The sequence below is a fragment of the Vulpes vulpes genome, chromosome 14 (assembly GCF_048418805.1).
Source record: "Vulpes vulpes isolate BD-2025 chromosome 14, VulVul3, whole genome shotgun sequence".
NCBI classification, from domain to species: Eukaryota; Metazoa; Chordata; class Mammalia; order Carnivora; family Canidae; genus Vulpes; species Vulpes vulpes.
In genome coordinates this window covers 4,031,712-4,052,537 of record NC_132793.1, presented here as the reverse complement: position 1 = coordinate 4,052,537, position 20,826 = coordinate 4,031,712, and the positions used below count along the sequence as shown (strand labels likewise).

General features: G+C 40.4%; 1 pseudogene; it reads left to right on the top strand.

Annotated features, from left to right (window-relative positions):
• Nucleotides 1–7,422: 7,422 nt before the first annotated feature.
• Nucleotides 7,423–9,563, top strand: LOC112932216 (phosphorylated adapter RNA export protein-like; annotated as a pseudogene).
• The last annotated feature ends 11,263 nt before the right edge of the window (nucleotides 9,564–20,826 follow it).

Sequence of the window (20,826 nt, the reverse complement as noted above, 5' to 3'; positions counted from 1 at the left end):
AAATGGTTTTTAAACCAATGGACAAACATTTGGGGACAGACTTAAACTGGATCCCTACCTCACTCCATACACAAAGGAATCTTAGGTTGATCAATCACATGTTTAATTTTTTTTAATGTACTTTAAAATGGGTATATTTACAATCAGAATATTGGTTTATAGGAGGCCCCTTCTATATGACCTAATAGCCACAAGCCATGGGGGTGGGGTGGGCTATAGGAAGTTAAGATAATATAAAACAAAATATGAATGGGTGGAGACTGGGTAAAAATCTGTAACAAAGGGTTGATTTCCCTAATAAGCCATCATAAAAATGCAAAGTTCATAAACTTAGTTTACTTTAAAAATTACAAATAAAGGGAAAAATGGGGAGTCTTACTTATAATGAAATACACACTATAAACTCTGGTGGTGGGGGTCGTCAGCATTCACAGGCCCCACATGAAACTCAGTAAAGCTGTAATGAACTGTGGGTGGCTTGGACCTGAGGTCCACTTGGGCTCCCTAATCTTCATCCCCAGGGTCATACCTTAAGCTTGTGGTCACCCCTGGTGTGGCTTCCTGGGGAAGTGGGAGAGTGAGACCAGCTCCTCTTCAGCATCAACCACTGCACCCTCTGAAAGTGGCCAAATGAAACTTTGATTCTGTAATTCAGCCCAAAAATCCACTTCTGGTTCTATTTTCCAGATAAAATTAATCCTCTAGCATAGCTCACCAGAGGTGAGCAAAATAAGCCCCAAGGAGGGCAGAAAAAGTAGCAAATGCCTCCATGAACCCGTTGAAAGCTTCCTACGTAATATTCAGTCTCAGTCCACACAAAAATTGTGTGCATACTCTGTAGATTTTGTTGCAAAACAACCCTCAAAAGTACCCCCAAATTAACATACAATCCCCCAAATTAACATCAATCCACTTAAGTGCTTATTATGCAAATAAAGCCACAAGACCAGCCCACCAATCCCCATAATCCTCCAAAGTACTCCAAATAAACAGCTAACTAAAATCTGGGTAACAGCTATCAAGGTCAGCCCACCAAGATGGCCAGCTCTTCTAAGATGGCTGCCTGTATGCTTCCCTAGATATTCTGGAACCTTCTCTGAAGAATCCACAGGAAATGACCACAGCACTAGCCACAGATCCATCAATATTAAGAAACAAATTCTCAGGCCATAAAGCAATTACACCCAGAAAATGATACCCCAGAACCCCACCCCCTGGCCACCCCCTGGAACTGGCAGACTTCACAATAACCTCTAGAAGGAGGGACACATAAGTCACAATTATCCAGCCCCTATTATGTGCCGACCACTGCCCAATGAGACAGTTTCGGCCGTCACCACCATTTTACCAATGAGTCAACCAAGGCCTAGAGAGGTCAAAATCACTTGCTGCAAGAGACATGGCTGGTTAACCAGGAATCTGGGCTTCAAACTCTGGTAGCCAAAGCCCACTGCTTGAGTACCATACCATACTGTCCTTCTGGAAGATACCAAAAAAAAGAGAAAATGGCCTCCTGTTGTTGGGTCCAGGATGCCAGTTGTCAGGAGGGGAAATCCTGCAGGACTCTTCTGGATTCCAAAGCCAGTGGTGATGATGGGGTGGGTGGGGTCAGTGGCTGAGCTGGGAGGGGGTCCTCTCCCTCTGACAGTGGCATTGGCCATACTCCTGCCTCCCCACCAGTTCAGACGTTTGCCATGGGGCCACCCCTAGTCACTCAAATGTGTTTGAGGGTTCCTTCTGTTCCTATGAATTTATTCCTTCTACTTAAAACATTTCCATTTCTATTTTCTGTCGGACCTGGTCCCAAACATTCCTTTTATAGGGCTACTTTAAAAATCTAAATTCTAGGACCTTCAGAAGACCAAAAAATTATGAAGAATTTCATCTAAATCTTTGATTACAAGTAGCCGTTAGTTTTCAAAATTTCAGCTGAATTTTATATCTCTATATGAATGCAAAACAACATTTTTCTAAAGGTAACAATTTGTGGGCAGCGGGGTGGCTCAGCGATTTAGCACCACCTTCGGCCCAGGGTGTGATCCTGGAGTCCTGGGATCGGGTCCCATGTCAGGCTCCCTGCGTGGAGCCTGCTTCTCCCTCTGCCTGTGTCTCTGCCTCTCTCTGTGTGTCTCTCATGAATAAATAAATAAAACCTTTTAAAAATTTTAAAAAATAAAGGTAACAATTTGTGCCACCCTTTCTAAAGGTGTATAGACCATATATAACTATTTAGTGACCTTTTAGAGAATAAATAAAAATAATAATAAACCAGCAAGCTCTCCAATAAGCCCTAGTATATGAGGAGTATCTAGAATTGAGCAGAATCTTTATCCACTGTCATTTTTACTTAAATGTGGGCAAAATCATATCCAAAAAAATGACCACCTCTGCAAAACCCTTCTACGTCAAATGGCCTTCTATTATAATTGTTCCTTGGATATTACTGGTCATCTTTATGCAATACAAGCATACAAAAAAAAAAAAAAAAATACAAGCATACAGAGTACAGAATCCCTGCCAGCTACTGAGAGTTTTGCTCTCATGGGGTTTACATTCTATCAGGGGAGACACACATTTACCAAATAAATAATCAAAAGAATTACAGATGGCAACAAGGTCTCTGAGCTAATAAAAAGAACGGGGCAATGGGGAATGGGAGGTATTTGGGGAGGGATTCCACTTTAGATAGAACAGCCAGAGAGGGCCTCTCGGGGGAGGTGATTTTCTCATGGGAATGCAAAAGTTGAGAAGGCGCTTGCCATCCATAGAAGTAGCTCACATCAATGGGTTTTATTAATCCTGATTATTAAAAGATTATAATTAATATTTATGGAGTGCTTTAACATGTGATAGGTGCTGTCTGAGGCCCTTTTTGTGAATTATCTCATTTAATCTCTTTGAAACCCTTTGAGGATGTATCCTGTCATCTATACAAGATGTACCCAATCTGTACCCCATTGTACAAAATTTCAAAAAGTGATATCTGAGACATGGTGAATAATTTATGCAAATTATGCTTTTTAACAATGCCTACGCTAAAAAGGCCATTGCAGTAAGCACTTGATTGGAGTAATTGCTACCCAGGTTCCTATTTTAGAGTTAAGGGATTTGGCGTCTCTGTGATAATTTTGGTATGTTTAAACACGCATATACTATGAGCATCTAAAGTTTGCTGGTTTTGTCTAATTTATTCTATCAGTCAGGAACGTGTTACAGCCCTTGACTTGGAGTGCCACAGAGAAAGAGAGGCCTGTAACTCACTTCACAGGAGTCCTGAAGAATTCTGAAAGTGGTTCCTCCTGTTACTTAAGCAGCTCATCAATGGCAGGGCCGGTGCCGCCACAATTCTCCTGGCGTCTCTATCCTGGTTGCAAGACATGGTATCACATCTTAGCCTAAGGCAGAGAGGAGAGGGAGAGAAAGCCTGGTCAACTCTCTCTTTTATCAGGAATGTAAATGCTTTGTAGCTGCCCTTCCATTTTCTCAACCACGTGAAATACACATAGATACCTAGAGAGCAAGATAGTTAGATGCCTAGATAACTAGCTAGACAGACAGAAAAATGTATGCTTAATAACACTATCACAGAGAGAGAAGGATTTGCAATTTTCTGTTGCACAGACCTTGATGGAGCATCTAGAAAGATCTATCTAGTGCTTGTAGTTTTTAAGGATTAGGGAAGATAATAGGAAAAAACCCTCAAATCATAAGAGAGCAATTTGGATAATTCTATGCATATCAGTTTGAAAGCCCAGATGAAATAGATAGTTGTCCAGAAAAATGCTGTTTATCAAAACTGACTCCAGTGGAGACAAAAACAATCTAAGCAAATCAGTTACTGTAGGAAAACAAACAAACCACAGAGCCTAGTGAGCACCATGATAAGATGGCTCCAGGCTGATGTTGGAGTGGGAAGCTGGCAAGTGGAAGGAAACATGAGGGAGGCTTATGGGACATCTGTTTCTTGACCTAAATGATTATTAAACAAAGTTATTTAATAAAATTCATTTAGTTATATAGCCATGATTCATGAAGATTTCAGTCTGTACACTATACTTCAAAAACATTTTTTTAAATGAGAGGAAGGAAGAAAGCACTAGACTTGGGTAGTTTCACAGAGAATTCTACTAAATCTTTAAAGATCAAATAATTCCAATACTACTTAAATTATTCCAGAGTATAACCAAAGGAAAATTTCAAAATTATTTTTGTAAAGAAATTATAATATTGATTTTCTAAAAAATGTTTTAAAGATTTTATTTATTTATTTGACAGAGAGAGAGAGTGAGCATGCACAAGCAGGGGGAGTGGCAGGCTGAGCAGAGAGCCCAACACAGGACTCGATCCCAGGACCCTGGGATGATGACCTGAGCCAAAAGCAGATGCTTCACTGACTGAGCCACCCAGGCACCCCTTACAATGATTTTAAAATATGCCAAAGACTGCATCCAAAAATAGAATACAGACCAATCTCATTTATGATATTAATGTGAAAATCTTAAAATATAAGCAAATAGAATCCAATATTACATTTAAAAAATAATACATCATGCCTAGATGAGATTTATTCTATGAATTCAAGGTTGGTTCAATCTTAGCAGAATAGTAATATTTGCAAAATTTAATATCCATTTATATTTTTGGAAATCCAATAAAATGGTAATGGGTGCTTTCTTAATGACTGTATGTATACTACATATATATATGTATGTGTGTATATATAATATATAAAATACATTGTGTATATATGAACATATAGTATCTAAAATGTACTTTCCTATGTTTTATATATGTAAATGTATTAAATATTAGAAACACATTATACACACACTAAATATAGATATAAATATATTATAACTGATGATTAAGTAACCAATTAATATAGATATATTAAGTATCTCTACGCATTTTTTCACTCCAAACAAACCAATATTTTACTTAATGAGAAACCTCTAAAAGCTTTCCCATTAATGTCAGAAACAAGAAACAAAAAAGACCAGGATGCCATATCACCATACTATTTATCATTGTATTGGAAATATACACCAATTCATTAGACAAAAGAAAGCAATTAGAGGCCTGAGAATTTGAAAGAAAGAAGTAAAACTTTTACTTTATCTTGTACTGCAAATTATGTAACTATCATAAGTTCCCCCCAAAAATCTACAGAAAAGTAATTACTAAAAAAAGGAATTTAGTAAAGAACAAGTTTATAAGATCTACATGAGAAATCAGTAGCCTTTTAATAATGGATAGAACATCTGGAGAGAGGTTGCTTGTGTGGCTCAGCAGTTGAGTGTCTGTCTTTGGCTCAGGGCATGATCCCGGTGTTCCGGGATCAAGGACCACATCCGGCTCCCTGTGAGGTGCCTGCTTCTCCCTCTGACTATGTCTCTACCTCTCTCTCCATCTCTCATGAATGAATAAATAAAATCTTAAAAAAAAAAAAAAAAAAGAACATCCAGACAGAAAAATCAATAAACAGCTGACTTGAACAATTCTATAGACCAAGTAGACCTAACATATATACAGAACTTTCTTCTCAACAGTAATAGGATAAAGCAATGTTAGGTCACAAAACAAGTTTTAACAGAGTTAAGAAGATCAAAATTATTCCAAGTGTCTTTCTCATCCAAAATAAAATAAAACAAAACTAGAAATCAATTAAAATATGTGTAATTGGGCAGCCAGGGTGGCTCAGTGATTTAGCACTGCCTTCAGTCCAGGGTGTGATCCTGGAGTCCTGGGATCGAGTCCCACACTGGGCTCCCTGCATGGAGCCTGTTTCTCCCTCTGCCTGTGTCTCTGCTTCTCATTGTGTGTCTCTCATGAATAAATAAATAAAATCTTTAAAATAAATAAAATAAAATATGTGGAATTTAAATATGTGGAAACTAAAGAATACATTCTTAAGTGACTATTGGGTCAAAAAGAAAATTGATAGGAATTTTTAAAGTATCGTGAGAGAGATAAAATGAAAATACAAATTACCAAAACCTAAGGGATGCAGCAAAAGCAGTACTAATAGGCAAGTTTATAGTGATAAACACCTACATTAAAGAGAGAGAGAGAAAAAAAGAGGAAATATCTTAAATAAACAACCTAACTTTATACCTTAAAGAAACTAGAGAATAACAAACTAAGCATAAAGCTAGCAAAAGGAAGGAAATAATAACGATTAGGTAGACATATATCAAATAGAAAAACAATAGAAAAAACCATTAGGTTTTTTTTGAAAAGATAAACAAAATCAAGAAATCCTTAGCTAGGGATGCCTGGGTGGCTCAGCGGTTGAGCATCTGCCTTTGGCTCAGGTCATGATCCCGGAGTCCCAGGATTGAGTCCTGTGTCAGGCTCCCTGAATGGGGCCTGCTTCTCCCTCTGCCTCTCTCTCTGTGTGTGTCTCTCATGAATTAAAAAAAAAATAAAGAAAAAAAACAAAAAAGAAAAAATAAATAAAAAGAAAGAAGAAAGAAAGAGAAAGAAAGAAAAGAAAAGAAAAGAAAAAAAGAAAAGAAAAAAGAAAAGAAAAGAAAAGAAAAGAAAAGAAAAGAAATCCTTAGCTAGACTAAGGAAAAAAGAGAGAAGACTCAGGGGTGCCTGGCTGGCTCAATCATTGGAGCATGTGATTCTTGATCTTGACAGTTTCAAGTCCCATGTTGGGTGTAGAGATTGCTTAAAAATAAAATCTTTTTTAAAAAGGAGAGAGAAGATTCAGTTTGTTTATGTATTTATGTATTTATGTATTTATGTTTTATTTATTTGACAGAGAGAGTGAGCACAATCAGGGGGAGCTGCAGAGGGAGAGGGAGAAGCATGCTCTCCACTGAGCAGGGAGCCTGATATAGGACTTGATCCCAGGAGCTGAAGGCAGATGCTTAATCAACTGACCCACCCAGGTGCCCTGACTCAGATTTTTAAAATCAGAAATGAAAGAGGAGACATTACAACAGGTGCTTCAGAAATAAAAAGGGTAAGGGAATATTATGAACAATTAAACACCAACAAACTGGATAATCTAGAAGAAATACATACATTCTTAGGAATATACAACCTACCAATACTGAATCAAGAAGAAATAAAAAGCCTAAACAAACCAATAACAAATAAGGTGATTGTATTTGTAATCAAAACCCTCCCAACAAAGAAAAGCCCAGGACCAGATGGCTTCATGGGTGAATTCTGTCAAATATTCAACGAAGAATTAATACCAATTCTTCTTAAATGCTTCCACAATAATAGAAAAAGAGGGAACACTTCCAAACCCGTGTTTTGAGGCCAGTGTCACCCTGACACCAAAGCCAGATAAAGACACCACAAGAAAAGAGAACTATAGGCCAATATCCCTGATGAACATAAATGCAAAAAATCTTTGATATAATACTAATAAAATTTAATAGCACATTAAAAGGATCATACACCATGACCCAGTGGGATTTACCCCTAAGATGTAAAGATGGCTCAATATATGCGAATCGATCAGTGTGATACAATACATTAACAAAATGAACGATAAAAAGTACATGATCATCTCAATTGATGCAGAAAAACATTTGACAAAGTTCAATATCCATTCATGATTAAAACTATCAGCAAAATAGTTATAGAAGGAACTTATATCAACTCCATAAAGGCCAGTATGAAAAAAGTCCACAACTGGTACCATAATCAATGGGAAAAAACTGAAAGCTTTTCCTCTAAGATCCAGTACAAGGCAAGGATGCTAACTCTTGGCACTTCTGTTCAACATAAAACTGGAAGTTGTAGCCAGAACAATCAGACAAGAAAAAGAAATAAAAGTCATCCAAATGGGAGAAGAGGAAGTAAAATGATCTCTGTTTGCAGATGACCATGATCATATACACAGAAAACTCTGAAAGCTCAACAACAGCTGTTAGAACTAATAAATGAATTCAGTAAAGCGGCAAAATTAAAAATCAACATACACAAATTAGTCACGTTTCTATACACAAACACAAATCATCCAAAAAGGAAGTTGAGAAAACAGTCTAGGCCGTGGGAAGACAGTGCGGGAGGCTGGTGACATGGAGGATGCGCAGCTTTCCCACTTGGATTCTGACACCACCGCTGCTCCCAGTGACAGGCTGCTGCAGGTACTGAAAACACTAGGTGGGGGCAGCACGGGGAGGCCCTCCCTGGGTGCAGCAACACCATATGCACCCGTATCACATTAGCAGACTCTAAACGTGTGGATCCAGGGGCGCTTGGTTGGCTCAGTCCATTAAGTGGCTGCCTTCAGCTCAGGTCATGACCAAAGAGGTCCTAGGATCGAGTCCCAAGTCAGGCTCCCTGCTCAGTGGGGGCGTGGGGGGGCGGCTGCCCCTCTCCCTGCTCATGCTCTCTTTTTCTCTCTCTCAAATAATTAAATCAAATCTTAAGAAAAAAGTATGGATTCAAGCAAAGAGAGTTTTTCTGATACAGATGATAATAGCTCTCTTTGGAAATGCAAGCGACAGAAATGTTTTAAGCCTCCTCCCCAGTCAGAGCAGCCAGAAACCACATGTGCCCGGACCTAAGAAGGTTGACAACATCCGGGGTGCTGGGCTAGGGGAAGAGAATCGAGGCGCAGTGGCCACTCAGTATCTTGGGAGTGGAGGGTGCTGTTGACAGAACCAGACGGTGGGGGACCTACAATTGCTAGGAAACTTAAGAGGAAATCTTGAGAACATACAAAGGAATCAAAGACCTAGATGAATAGAAGCATGGTGGCAAAAAAATGAGATCAAAGGGAGAGAAAAATGGGTGAGGTCACCTCACCCAGAACTGACCCGTTAAAGACAGGCCTGGGGACATACTAGAAATGACCTGTACCGGCCGGTATCAGATCACGGAGGACGATCCACATGAGAAAGCGGCTGATAAAATTTCTTTCGGGTTGCAGGCACCAAAGAAAGATCTGATAGCGCAAGGAGTGAGGATAATTGGGAACAAAAAGGCAAATGAACTGATAGAAATGCCAAAGTTGAACAAAATGCGGCTGGCCTTTTCATGATGGATGCTACTTGAAGAAGAACACCAGGTGGTGTTTTCCCAGATCTCCTGGGAAACATTCTTAGTGTCGGCGAGGAACAAATTAAGGATGTTTTCTACACTGAAAATCAAAAGGAGTATGAACATGAAAAGGCTGCTAGGAAGAGAACACAAGTGTTGGAGAAAAAAGATGAAACAAGCTATTAAAAATCTAAATTTTTTTAGAAAAGATTTTACTTATTCATGAGAGACACACAGAGAGAGAGAGGCAGAGACATAGGCAGAGGGAGAAGCAGGCTCCATGCAGGGAGCCCAATGCGGGACTCGATCCCCAGGCCCCGGGATCTTGCCCTGAGCCGAAGGCAGAAGCTGAACCAATGAGCCACCCAGGTGTCCCAAAAATGTAAATTTTTAAGAAGATAGAGATGCATTATAAGAAACCTTTGCAAGTGGCACGAATGGGGCGCTAGTCTCTCTTGATAAGCCCTCAGAAGGCCACGGAGAGGCAAAGGTGGACAGACACAGAGGATGCCATTGACATTCATCATCCTCACGATTTGGACACATTTTAGTACATTTTGGGAAAAAAAAAAAAACTTCCTAAATTAAGACTGTAATAAGCAATCTCCTGAGATTGCTTTGTTTCACTTCGCACTGATAAACATAAAAATCTGGAGAGAAAGAATTATTTTCTTGTTTAAAATAAAATTGAATTTGTGGGAAGATGAATGTTATTGATAGAAACATTCCTCATATCTGACAAAATACTTAAAAGCGTATAGCAGAGGATTTAATTTCTCAATCTGTCGCGTGTGTTAATTATTACCAGCTGATAATTACTTTTTTCCAGGACATTGTAACATGCCATTCAAAAATTTGTTTTCTTTTTCTGATTTATCTTTGCAGAGAATTATGATTGATTTCAAAACATTCCATTAAAAGATCCTAATAAGGTCCATAAATTGTTAATCTATTACAAATGTATTCAAAGTTAGTTTTTCTGTGTTCTAAGAACTTCTAGGCAATTTTAAGGATAGAGACTGAAATTAAAATAGGTTTACATTCATGGTTCTTCTCATTTATTTGTCCAGAAGTAAATTAACATGAGAAGCTTTTCAAAGAAGTATTGGTTCTTAACTTTAACTTTGTTTTTGACTTCTTTTTAATTAGCTTGATCATACACTAAAGACTGAATGTGATCCATATCTGTGTAATTGCCATGGACATTTAAAAAATTCTCAGGGGTTACCTGTCTAAGACTGTTTTACCCTATGTTCAAAAAGCTGGGTATTGGGGGATCCCTGGGTGGCTCAGCGGTTTAGTGCCTGCCTTTGGCCCAGAGCATGATCCTGGAGTCCCGGGATCGAGTCCCACCATCGGGCTCCAGGCATGGAGCCTGCTTCTCCCTCCTCCTGTGTCTCTGCCTCTCTCTCTCTCTCTCTCTCTATGTCTATCATCAATCAATCAATCAATCAATCTTAAAAAAACGCTGGGTATTTAAAATGTTATACTGGCAAAGAAGGAGACGGAGAAGGAGAAGAAGAAGAAGAAGAACAACAACAACAACAAAGAGGAGGAGGAGGAGAAAAAGAGAAGAGGAAAAAGAGGAAGAAGGAAGGAGGGAAGGAAGGAAGGAAGGAAGGAAAAGAAAGAAAGAAAGAAAGAAAGAAAGAAAGAAAGAAAGAAAGAAAGAAAGAAAGAACAATCCCATTCACAACAGCAATAAAAAGAATAAGATATTTATGTATAAACTTAACCAAAGAGGTGAAAGACTGGTACGCTGAAATTATAAAATGAAGGACATTAAAGACGACACAGGTAAATAGAAATATCTCTCATGTTCATGGATTGGAAAAATTAATATTGTTACAATGTCCATACTACCCAAAATTATCTATAAATTCAGTGTAACCTCTATTGGAACCCCAAAGGCATTTTTTACAGAAATAGAAAAAAATCCTAAAATTATCACGGAACAAAATTATTATGGAACAAAACAAATAATCAAAGCCATCTTGAGTAACAAGAACAAGGCTAGAGGCATCACATGGAAATATATTTCAAAATATATTACAAAGTTACAGTATTCAAACCGACATGGCACTGGCATAAGAATGGACAAATAGATCAATAGAACAGAACGGACAGCCCCAAAATAAATCCATACATCTATAGTCAATTGATTTTTGATGAAAGTACTAATGAGGGTAAGGACAGTCTCTTCATTAAAGGGTGCAGGGAAAACTGGGTATCTGCACACAGAAGAATGAAATTGGACTCTTGTCTCACACCATATACACAAATCGACTCCAAATGGGTTGAAAAGGTAAAAGTAAGACCTGAAACCATAAAATGAATAGAAGAAAATATAGGGGTGGCTCAGTCGGTTGAATGTCCAACTCTTGATTTCACCTCAGGTCTTGATCTCAGGGTCTCCAGACACTGGGCGTGGAGACTACGAGAAGAGAAGAGAAGAGAAGAGAAGAGAAGAGAAGAGAAGAGAAGAGAAGAGAAGAGAAGAGAAGAGAAGAGAAGAGAAGAGAAGAGAAGAGAAGAGAAGAGAAAGAAGAGAGAGAAGAGAAGAGAAGAGAAGAGAAGAGAAGAGAAGAGAAGAGAGAGGAGAGAAGAGAAGAGAGGGAAGAGAAGAGAAGGAAGAGAAGAGAGAAGAGAGAGAGGAGAGAGGAGAGGAGAGAAGAGAAGAGAAGAGAAGAGAAGAGAAGAGAAGAGAAGAGAAGAGAAGAGAGAGGAGAGGAGAGGAGAGGAGAGAAGAGAAGAGAAGAGAAGAGAAGAGAAGAGAAGAGAAGAGAGAGGAGAGGAGAGAAGAGAAGAGAAGAGAAGAGAAGAGAAGAGAAGAGAAGAGAAGAGAAGAGAAAGAAGAGAAGAGAAGAGAGAGAAGAGAAGAGAAGAGAAGAGAAGAGAAGAGAAGAGAAGAGAAGAGAAGAGAGAGGAGAGAAGAGAAGAGAGGGAAGAGAAGAGAAGGAAGAGAAGAGAGAAGAGAGAGAGGAGAGAGGAGAGGAGAGGAGAGGAGAGAAGAGGAGAGGAGAGGAGAGAAGAGAAGAGAAGAGAAGAGAAGAGAAGAGAAGAGAAGAGAGAGGAGAGAAGAGAAGAGAGGGAAGAGAAGAGAAGGAAGAGAAGAGAGAAGAGAGAGAGGAGAGAGGAGAGGAGAGGAGAGGAGAGGAGAGGAGAGGAGAGGAGAGGAGAGGAGAGGAGAGGAGAGGAGAGAAGAGAAGAGAAGAGAAGAGAAGAGAAGAGAAGAGAAGAGAAGAGAAGAGAAGAGAAGAGAAGAGAACATAGGGGAAAAGCTTCTGCATTGGTTTGGAGAGTGATTTTTTAGACACGACCAAAAGCATAGGCAACAAAAGCAAAAAAATAGATAAAGGGATTATGTCAGACCAAAAGGCTTCTGCACAGCAATAGAAACAATGGACAGAATGAAAAGGCCACCTACAGAAGGGAGAATATATGTGCAAGCCACATATCTGAGAAGGCGTTAATACCCAATAAATATATATCCAAAAACCAACAGCAAAAAACCAAGGAACCCAATTATGAAATGGACAAAGAACCTAAATAAGTTCTTCTCAAAAGAAGACATACAAATGACCCAAAGGCATATAAAAGGTGTTTTGGGGGATCCCTGGGGAGCTCAGCGGTTTAGTGTCTGTCTTTAGCCCAGGGTATGACCCTGGGGTCCCGGGATCGAGTCCCACATCGGGCTCCCTGCATGGAGCCTGCTTCTCCCTCTGCCTGTGTCTCTGCTTCTCTGTGTGTTTCATGAATAAATAAATAAAATCTTAAAAAAAAAAAAAGGTGTTTTGATGGCACTAATCACCAGGGAAATGGAATTCCAAATCGCCATGAGGTATCACCTTGCACCTATTGGGATGGCTGTCATCCAAAAGGCAGAAGAGAAGTGTCGGAGTAACAGAAAACCCTGGCACACTGCTGATGGGGATGTGAATTGGTTCTGCCGCTACGGAAAACAATATAGAGGTTCCTCAAAAATGAAAATAGAACGAACTTAGGATCCAGCAGTCCCACTTCTGGGTATGGAGACAGAAAAATGCAATCAATATCTTGAAGAGATCTTTGCTCTCCCACGTTCATTGTAGCATGATTCACAGTGGTCAAGACAAGGAAACAACCTAAGTCTGTCGAGAGATGAACAAAGAAAACGTTTTATGTATATAAATATATATATTATATACATATATAGTATATATATATACACACACATACACACACACTAGAATATTATTCAATCTTTAAAAAGAAGGAAATCCTACCACATATGATAATATAGATGAATCTGGACATTATGCTAAGTGAAATAACCCAGAAACAGAAGGAAAAACACTGCCTGACCTCCCTTACATGTGGAATCTAAAATAGACTCATAGAGGCAGAGAGGATGGTGGTTCCCAGGGGCTGGGGTGAAGGGGGAAAGGGGAAATATTGGCCAGAGGTAACGTTTCAGTGATACAAATAAGTTCTGGTGATCGAAAGCACGGCAATGTGACCACAGTTAATACTGGATCGAGTACTTGAAATTTGCTCAAGAGTAGGTGGTAAATGTTCTGGCCACAAAGAAGGGAATAGTTACCAGGGGAGGTGGTGGGTATGTTCATTAATTTGACTAGGTGATAGTTTTACAATGTAGACATATATTAAAACATCAGGCTGTACAACTCAAATCTGTATTTTTATTTTTATTTTTTAAAAGATTTTATTTATTTATTTATTCATTCATTCATTCATTCATTTATTCATTCATTCATTCATTCATGAGAGAGAACAGAGAGAGAGAGAGGCAGAGACACAGGCAGAGGGAGAAGCCGGCTCCATGCAGGGAGCCTGACATGGGACTCGATCCCGGGACCCCAGGATCACATGCTGGGCCAAAGGTGGTGCTAAACCACTGAGTCACCCGGGGCTGCCCCAAATATATATATATATATTTTTTTTCCAAATATATATTTTTAAATCATCAATTATACCCCAGTAAAGATGGGGGGATCAATAACACGTGAAAGGTGAAAATAATAAAGCTTTTAGGAGAAAACACATGAGACCACTGGCTGCATAGGTTTATGTTGCATCTGGAACATAGGTTCATGTTGCATTTGGTTTATATGTCTTGTTTGATTTGTGGCTCCCTCTCCAAACCCCCTTACAGTTTCGCTGTTGAAGGAACTGGGTTCAGGGGTACCTGGGTGGCTCAGTGGTTGAGTGTCGGCCTTTGGCTCAGGTAGTGATTCTGAGGTCCTGGGATCAAGTCCCGCATCGGGCTCCCGGCGGGGAGCCTGCCTCTTTCTCTGTGTCTCTCATGAATAAATAAATAACATCTTTGAAAAAATAAAAAAATCAAATAAAAAAAGGAACCAGGCTCTTCGTCCTATAGAGCTTTCCATATTTTAGATTTTTCTAAAATACTGCATCCCCATAGTACAGACCTATGTGGAATTCTGGTTTGAATAAACCAACTATTTTTTAAAGTTTTATTTATTTGAGAGAGAAGATTGGCAGGGGAGAGGGAGAAGTAGACTCTCTGCTGAGCAGGGGTTCTGACGTGGGGCTCCATCCCAGGACCCTGGGATCATGACCTGAGCAGAAGGCAGACCCTTAACCGACTAAACCACCCGGGGGCCCCCAAACCAACTATTTTAAAAAAATCACAAAATTATCTGGGAAACTGGAACAGTGATGGACATTTGACAATATTTTTGAAAGTTGTGTGAAAAAAAAAGTTGTGGGAACTTTTTTTTTTTTAATTTTTTTTTTAATTTATTTATGATAGTCACAGAGAGAGAGAGAGAGAGGCAGAGACACAGGCAGAGGGAGAAGCAGGCTCCATGCACCGGGAGCCTGATGTGGGATTTGATCCCGGGTCTCCAGGATCGCGCCCTGGGCCAAAGGCAGGCGCCAAACCGCCTGCGCCACCCAGGGATCCCTGTGGGAACTTTTTTACATGCAATGGGAAATTACAGTTATATTGTTTTAAGGAATTCTCATGTTTTAGGTGTACCCACTGAAACAAAATATGATGTCCCCAAATAAACTAGCTGGGCGGAGGGAGGAGGGGAGCTGGAGTGAGGGTGTGCTGGTAACGGCCTAACAGCAGGCTCCCTGGCCTGGAGGTGGGGGGAGGGGAGCCCTGATGGGGCGTATTTGCCAAATTCCATGATGTAAACATGCCCATCACAGTTAAGTTCAAACTCCCAGCGGTTCATCATTTGAGAAGAGAGGAAGACGACCAGCTCTTGGCAGACCCGGGCATCCAGCTCCAGGACATCACCGACAGGGGCAGAGGCAAAACAAGACTGGATGGGAGCTGGTATTTGCTGAAATGGAGTGATGAGTCCATGGGGGTTCCTCATCTCTAAATTTTTCTTTCCTGGTCTCTCTAAAGTTTTTGATTAAGGTATGATTGACATAACATTGTATTAGTGTCAGGTGCACAACATAATCATTTGATATACGTATCGATTCCAAAATGATCACCACAATACGTTCAGTCAACATCCATCACCGCTCATAGTTACAAACCTGGTTCTTTCCTCATGGTGACCACTTTACAACCTACTCTCTTGGTAACTTCCAAATATACAATCTAGTTCTGTTAACTATGCTCACCGAGCTGTACGTTATAGCTCCATCTCATTCCGTATATGCTTGACATTTCTTTATTTTTTATTTATTTATTTATTTATTTAGCTTGGCATTTCTTTAAAGATTTTATTTATTAGAGAGAGAGAAAGAGAGAGAGCGCGAGCACATGACTGGGGAGAGGGGTAGTGAGAGAGGGAGAGGCAGACTCCTCGCTGAGCATGGAGCCCGAGGTCGGGCTTGAACCCAAGACCCTGGGTGTATGACTTGAGCTGAAAGCAGACGCTTAATGAACTGAGCCACCCAGGTGCCCCTATGCTTGACATTTTAATTACAAATTTTAAAAAGGAAAACCCTAAAAAAAAAAAAAAAAAGGAAAACCCTAAATTGCAAGATTAAATTTTTTAAGCCTTTTAATGTTACGGTTTATCATTGCAGATAATTATGAATAGAAATCACATGGCCAAAAATAAAAAACTAAAAAATAAAATAAAGAAATCACATGGCCACCTCAGTGGTTCATGATGACAGTAAGAGCCACCATGTTACTGAGTGCCTATGACCTGCTTGACCCTGGTTTAAGAGCTTTCTGAGGAACAATGTGGGGCTTTTATCATCCTTGTTTTACAGATGAAGAGATTGAGGAGCAGAAAGCCAAACCATTTCCTAGGGTTATGCTCACACAGCCAAAAGTGGCCGAGTTGGGATTCAGATCCAGGTAGTCAGAGTCCAGAGCCTGGTATTTTAAACTCTGACCCAAGACACTTAATTTTACTTTATTTTGGTTTTTATTTATAGTTTATTTAAGTAATCTCTAAGACCCCGAGGCCAAGAATTACATGTTCTACTGACTGGGCCAGCCAAGCACCCCACTTAATTTTTTGAAAAAACAAAAAAAACAAAAAAACAAAAACACCCCAAATTGCTAGAATGGAAATAAACCCATGATGCAGCCCACCAACAACGCACTGTTTAGGAGAACTGTTTTCTAATACAAATCTGGTGAGTGCCTCCTTTAGACCAGAACTAAACCAGATGATGGTGACCCAGGCAGATCTGGCTCCTGTCCTCATGCAGCACACCTCTGCTGGGAAGCCAAGCACATTTCCACAATGGGATTTCATTTTGGGGGGGGGGGCTCAGTGGAGCAAGATCGCAAGGATTATTGATATATAAAGTTTGGGGTTAGTCTTTTATCAACACGGTGTTCTTTCTGGTAGTTTCTCAGCATAAATCTGTTAAGAGTAATTTTTCTATATTTTGAAAACACAAGAAACGAGTATGGGTGAGGATATGGGAAAAGGGGAACCCTCTTGCATTGCTGGTAAGGCTACAAGCTGGTGCAGCCGCTCTGGAGAGCAGTATGGAGTGTCCTCAGAAAATTAAAAATAGGGATACTCTACAACCCAGCAACTGAGTGATTAGGTATTTACCCAAAGGACACAAAACACTAATTCATGCGATTGAGCCCTGGACTGGGGTCTGTGCTTAGCACAGAGTCTGCTTGAAATTCTCCCTCCCTCTCCCTCTGGCCCTCCCCACCCCACTTGTGTGCTTGCTCGTGCTCTCTAAAATAAAATCTTAACACACACACACACACACACACACACACACACACACTAATTCAAAAGGATACATGCACCCCTATGTTTATTGCAGCAGTACTTATAATCACCAAAGTATGGAAGCAGCAAAAATGTCCATTGATAGATGACAGGATAAAGAAGATGTGGTGTGTGTTTATGTGTGTGTGTGTATGTATATATATATATTACATATGCAATATATACATATTATAAATAATGATCATATATATGATCATTACTTGGCTATAAAAAAGAATGAAATCTTGCCATTTGCACTGACATGGATGGGTCTAGAGAGTATCATGCTAAGTAAAATAAGTCAGAGAAAGACACACATCATATGATTTTGCTCATATGTGGAATTTAAGAAACAAATGAGCAAAGGAGAAAAAAGAGAGAGGTGAACTCAGAAACGGAGGACGTACTGCTGGTCACCAGATGGGAGGTGGGGGGGGTTGGGGGAGAGGTGATGGGATGAAGGAGGGCACCTGTCCTGATGAGCGCCGGGTGATGTGTGCAAGGGCTGAATCTCTATGCTGTACACCTGCAACTAATGTTAGACTGTATGTTATCTGGAAGTTAAATGAAAACTTAAAAACATAAAACAAATGTTTTCACTTTTTGTCATAGCATGGACTATTTTGCCCACTCAGCAAACAGTTACTGGGTACTTCCTCCCCACTACGCGTGGTGCTAGGCACCAAAGGGACAGTGGCGAACAGGGCAGGAAAGCCCTCTCGTTCTAGGAGCTCCATCACAAGGTAACTCGGAGGGTCACGAGGTCCATGTACAGCAAGGTCATGTGGTGGCGGTGGCATCACTTCAGAGGCGTGATCAGGGAAGGCCTGCCTGAGGAGGTGATACTGGCCTGAGACCAGAAATGTGAGGCGAGGCAGGAGCTGGGGCAGTGGAAGGTCCCGGGTGTGCTCCACGTCGCTGAAGCACACATTTTGAGACACAAATGTGTGCTTATAATTAAGGATTTTCACGACACCACCCGTGGCTCTCCGGCCGGGCCTCTCAGGTCCTTCCTTTCCACAGCGAGGCTCTATAGAAACACAAGCCAAAAGCGGAGAGTTTGGCTGGGCCAGGTGGACTTGGGGGCGGGGTAAGGAAGAGGGCAGGTGATGGGAAGACTCACCTGTTGGAGGCAGAGTTGTAGAATGAACCCAGGGGGAACCAGGAGGGCATTTCAATCAACTTCCTGGTGAAATGAGTGAGCTCATCAAAGTGGCTCTCTCGATTCTGGGGAGGTGAGTCTAGGACTCCCCTGACCCCCCACCGGCCTGGACTGTTCTACACACGCACTGCTTCAGAGGTGGAGGTCAAGTCTGAGTATATTTGAGATCAGCTGCTGGAAATAAGGATCCATGAGCTGGAGGGAATAATCAGTTTCCCACTTTTTTTTTCCAAAAAGAAACAATCAAAGAAAAAAATTTCTATGACCCTGTTTCCCAAGGTTGGGGATCCTCAAAGGAAAGAGAGAGTCTCCATTAAACTGGGTTTCAGTGAACAGAGACTTTAAGCAATGGATAATTATACACAGGGCTGGGATTACCAAACAGCCCTTCAGACAAAGGCTAAGAATGCTTTTGTGTTTTCTCATCTTTTACTCCCTGATTGTCTGGTATTGCTTTAAAATTTCATAGATCACTAGCAAAATGGGGATCCTTGGACATTGTAATAACTGGCCAGTGAGGACATTCTAAACTATGTTCTTTAGGGTTTTATAATTTAATAGTGCTGAGCAAACATCTGAAGACCCATTAAAAATCACACTGCAAAAAAAAAATTAAAAATCACACTGTATTTGGTAAATCTGCAATTATTCAATATTTCTCCCTCTGTTTTGTCTTTCTCAATTATTAAGTAGCCTTTGTTGGCAGTGTCCACAATGACAACATTTTTCCGATGCCTTTCAAGTGTGAAATGTCTTAGGCTTCTAGAGTTTGAGGAACCCTCCAATGTAGTTCCATTTGGGTAATTTGCTGCTACAATTTCTTTCCTTAGCTTCAAACTGAAAACTTTTTTTAAAAAAAGATTTTATTTATTTATTCATGAGAGAGAGAGAGAGAGAGAGAGACAGGCAGAGACACAGGCAGAGGGAGAAGCAGGCTCCACGCAGGGAACCCGACGTGGGACTCGATCCCGGGGTTTCCAGGATCATGCCCTGGGCCAAAGGCAGGCACTAAACCGCTGAGCCACCCAGGCTGCCTGAAAACTTTTTTTTTAATACCAGATTACAAAGAGATTGGCCATAAAAAGACATAGATCAAAGAAGCATAGACCCCTCAAGAAAAATGGTGCCAAGTAAGGGAGAAACCACACTGCAAGCACAGCAAGTTTTAAGGAAAAATTCACATTTTCTTGACTTCACATAGAAGAGAATTATTGTCACTGGAATAGCTGGAATAATTCTTATTTATCTCCAGGAACAAGAATGCAACGCAGAAATGAATACACTTCGCAAAAAAGAAGAGGTCTTTCCTTAATTAGTAACCGAAAATCTAAAAATCAGCAGGTACTACAAGTTAAATTCCAAACGACAGCACATGATAACAAAGCATTAAACCTTTACCCATAAAATTATAGCTTATTGTACAACCAATTGAGAAATTACCCCATGTAGGATTCTATAATAGCTTCCATCCACAACTATAAACATTTCCATTATCTTCATATAGAGGTTCAAATATTCTTATAATAGTTTTAGCAATAAATTGAAGTTGTAATAGTAGCTTATCATTTGCCTTAAGGCTCTTACTTTTATTAAGTAGCAATACCAGTACAGAAACCACAGGAGTCCCCGGGGTGTGCCTATGACAATATGAATTCACTCGATCAAGGTTCAACCCTCAATGAAACCCACTGATGTGTTGAAAGTAAAAGCTCAGAGTCTTGTATTTCTTTCCATACAAAAAGGGGGGGGGGAGAAAATAATAAAAAAGTACCCAGGATTTTCTTTACACCTACCTATCTCAAATAAAAATTGAACTTATAAGTCACCTACTTCTTCTTCAACCAGGCAATCCAGACACAGAATTATCTACACACCTGATCAAGACAAGGGCTTTTTCAGGTGTAATTCAATGTATCTTCTGAAACCCAAATCCTGATCATAAAAGCTTAAATTCACATGAGTTTTGAGAGCCAGCTTTCTGCCCGTGCCCTCGGGACAAGCAATTCTGACCACTTCTCTTCTGCATTCCACCGCAGCTTTGGGTTTGTCAACAACAGTTCAACAACTTGGCAACACTTCTTGCTCCTTTGGTTCTTCCTGAAATGACGCTTTGTCTTCTGACCCTGATGCTTGACACACTTCTTTACAGACTGAGAGATGATGGAGATCACAGCAAACAGGCTCCGGACCACGGCCCGAGGGGTTTATCCCAGGAAGGCAGAGGGTGAGCATCGCAAAATAGGCCAGTGGGATTCCCCATATTAATGGGTCCAAAGAGAAGGCTGATAGTGCTGCTTGGTGAGGGTTCAAAGGGCATGTGAGACCTTTGGGCCCCCTCCTGGCTGTGTTCTAAAGTCCTTGGCAGCATAGTAATAAAAGGATACGACATCGTGTGTGCACGGGTCCCACAGCCAGTGATATTCTCGACATTCTTGGAGTCAGGAGGAGCGAGAACAGTGCCGG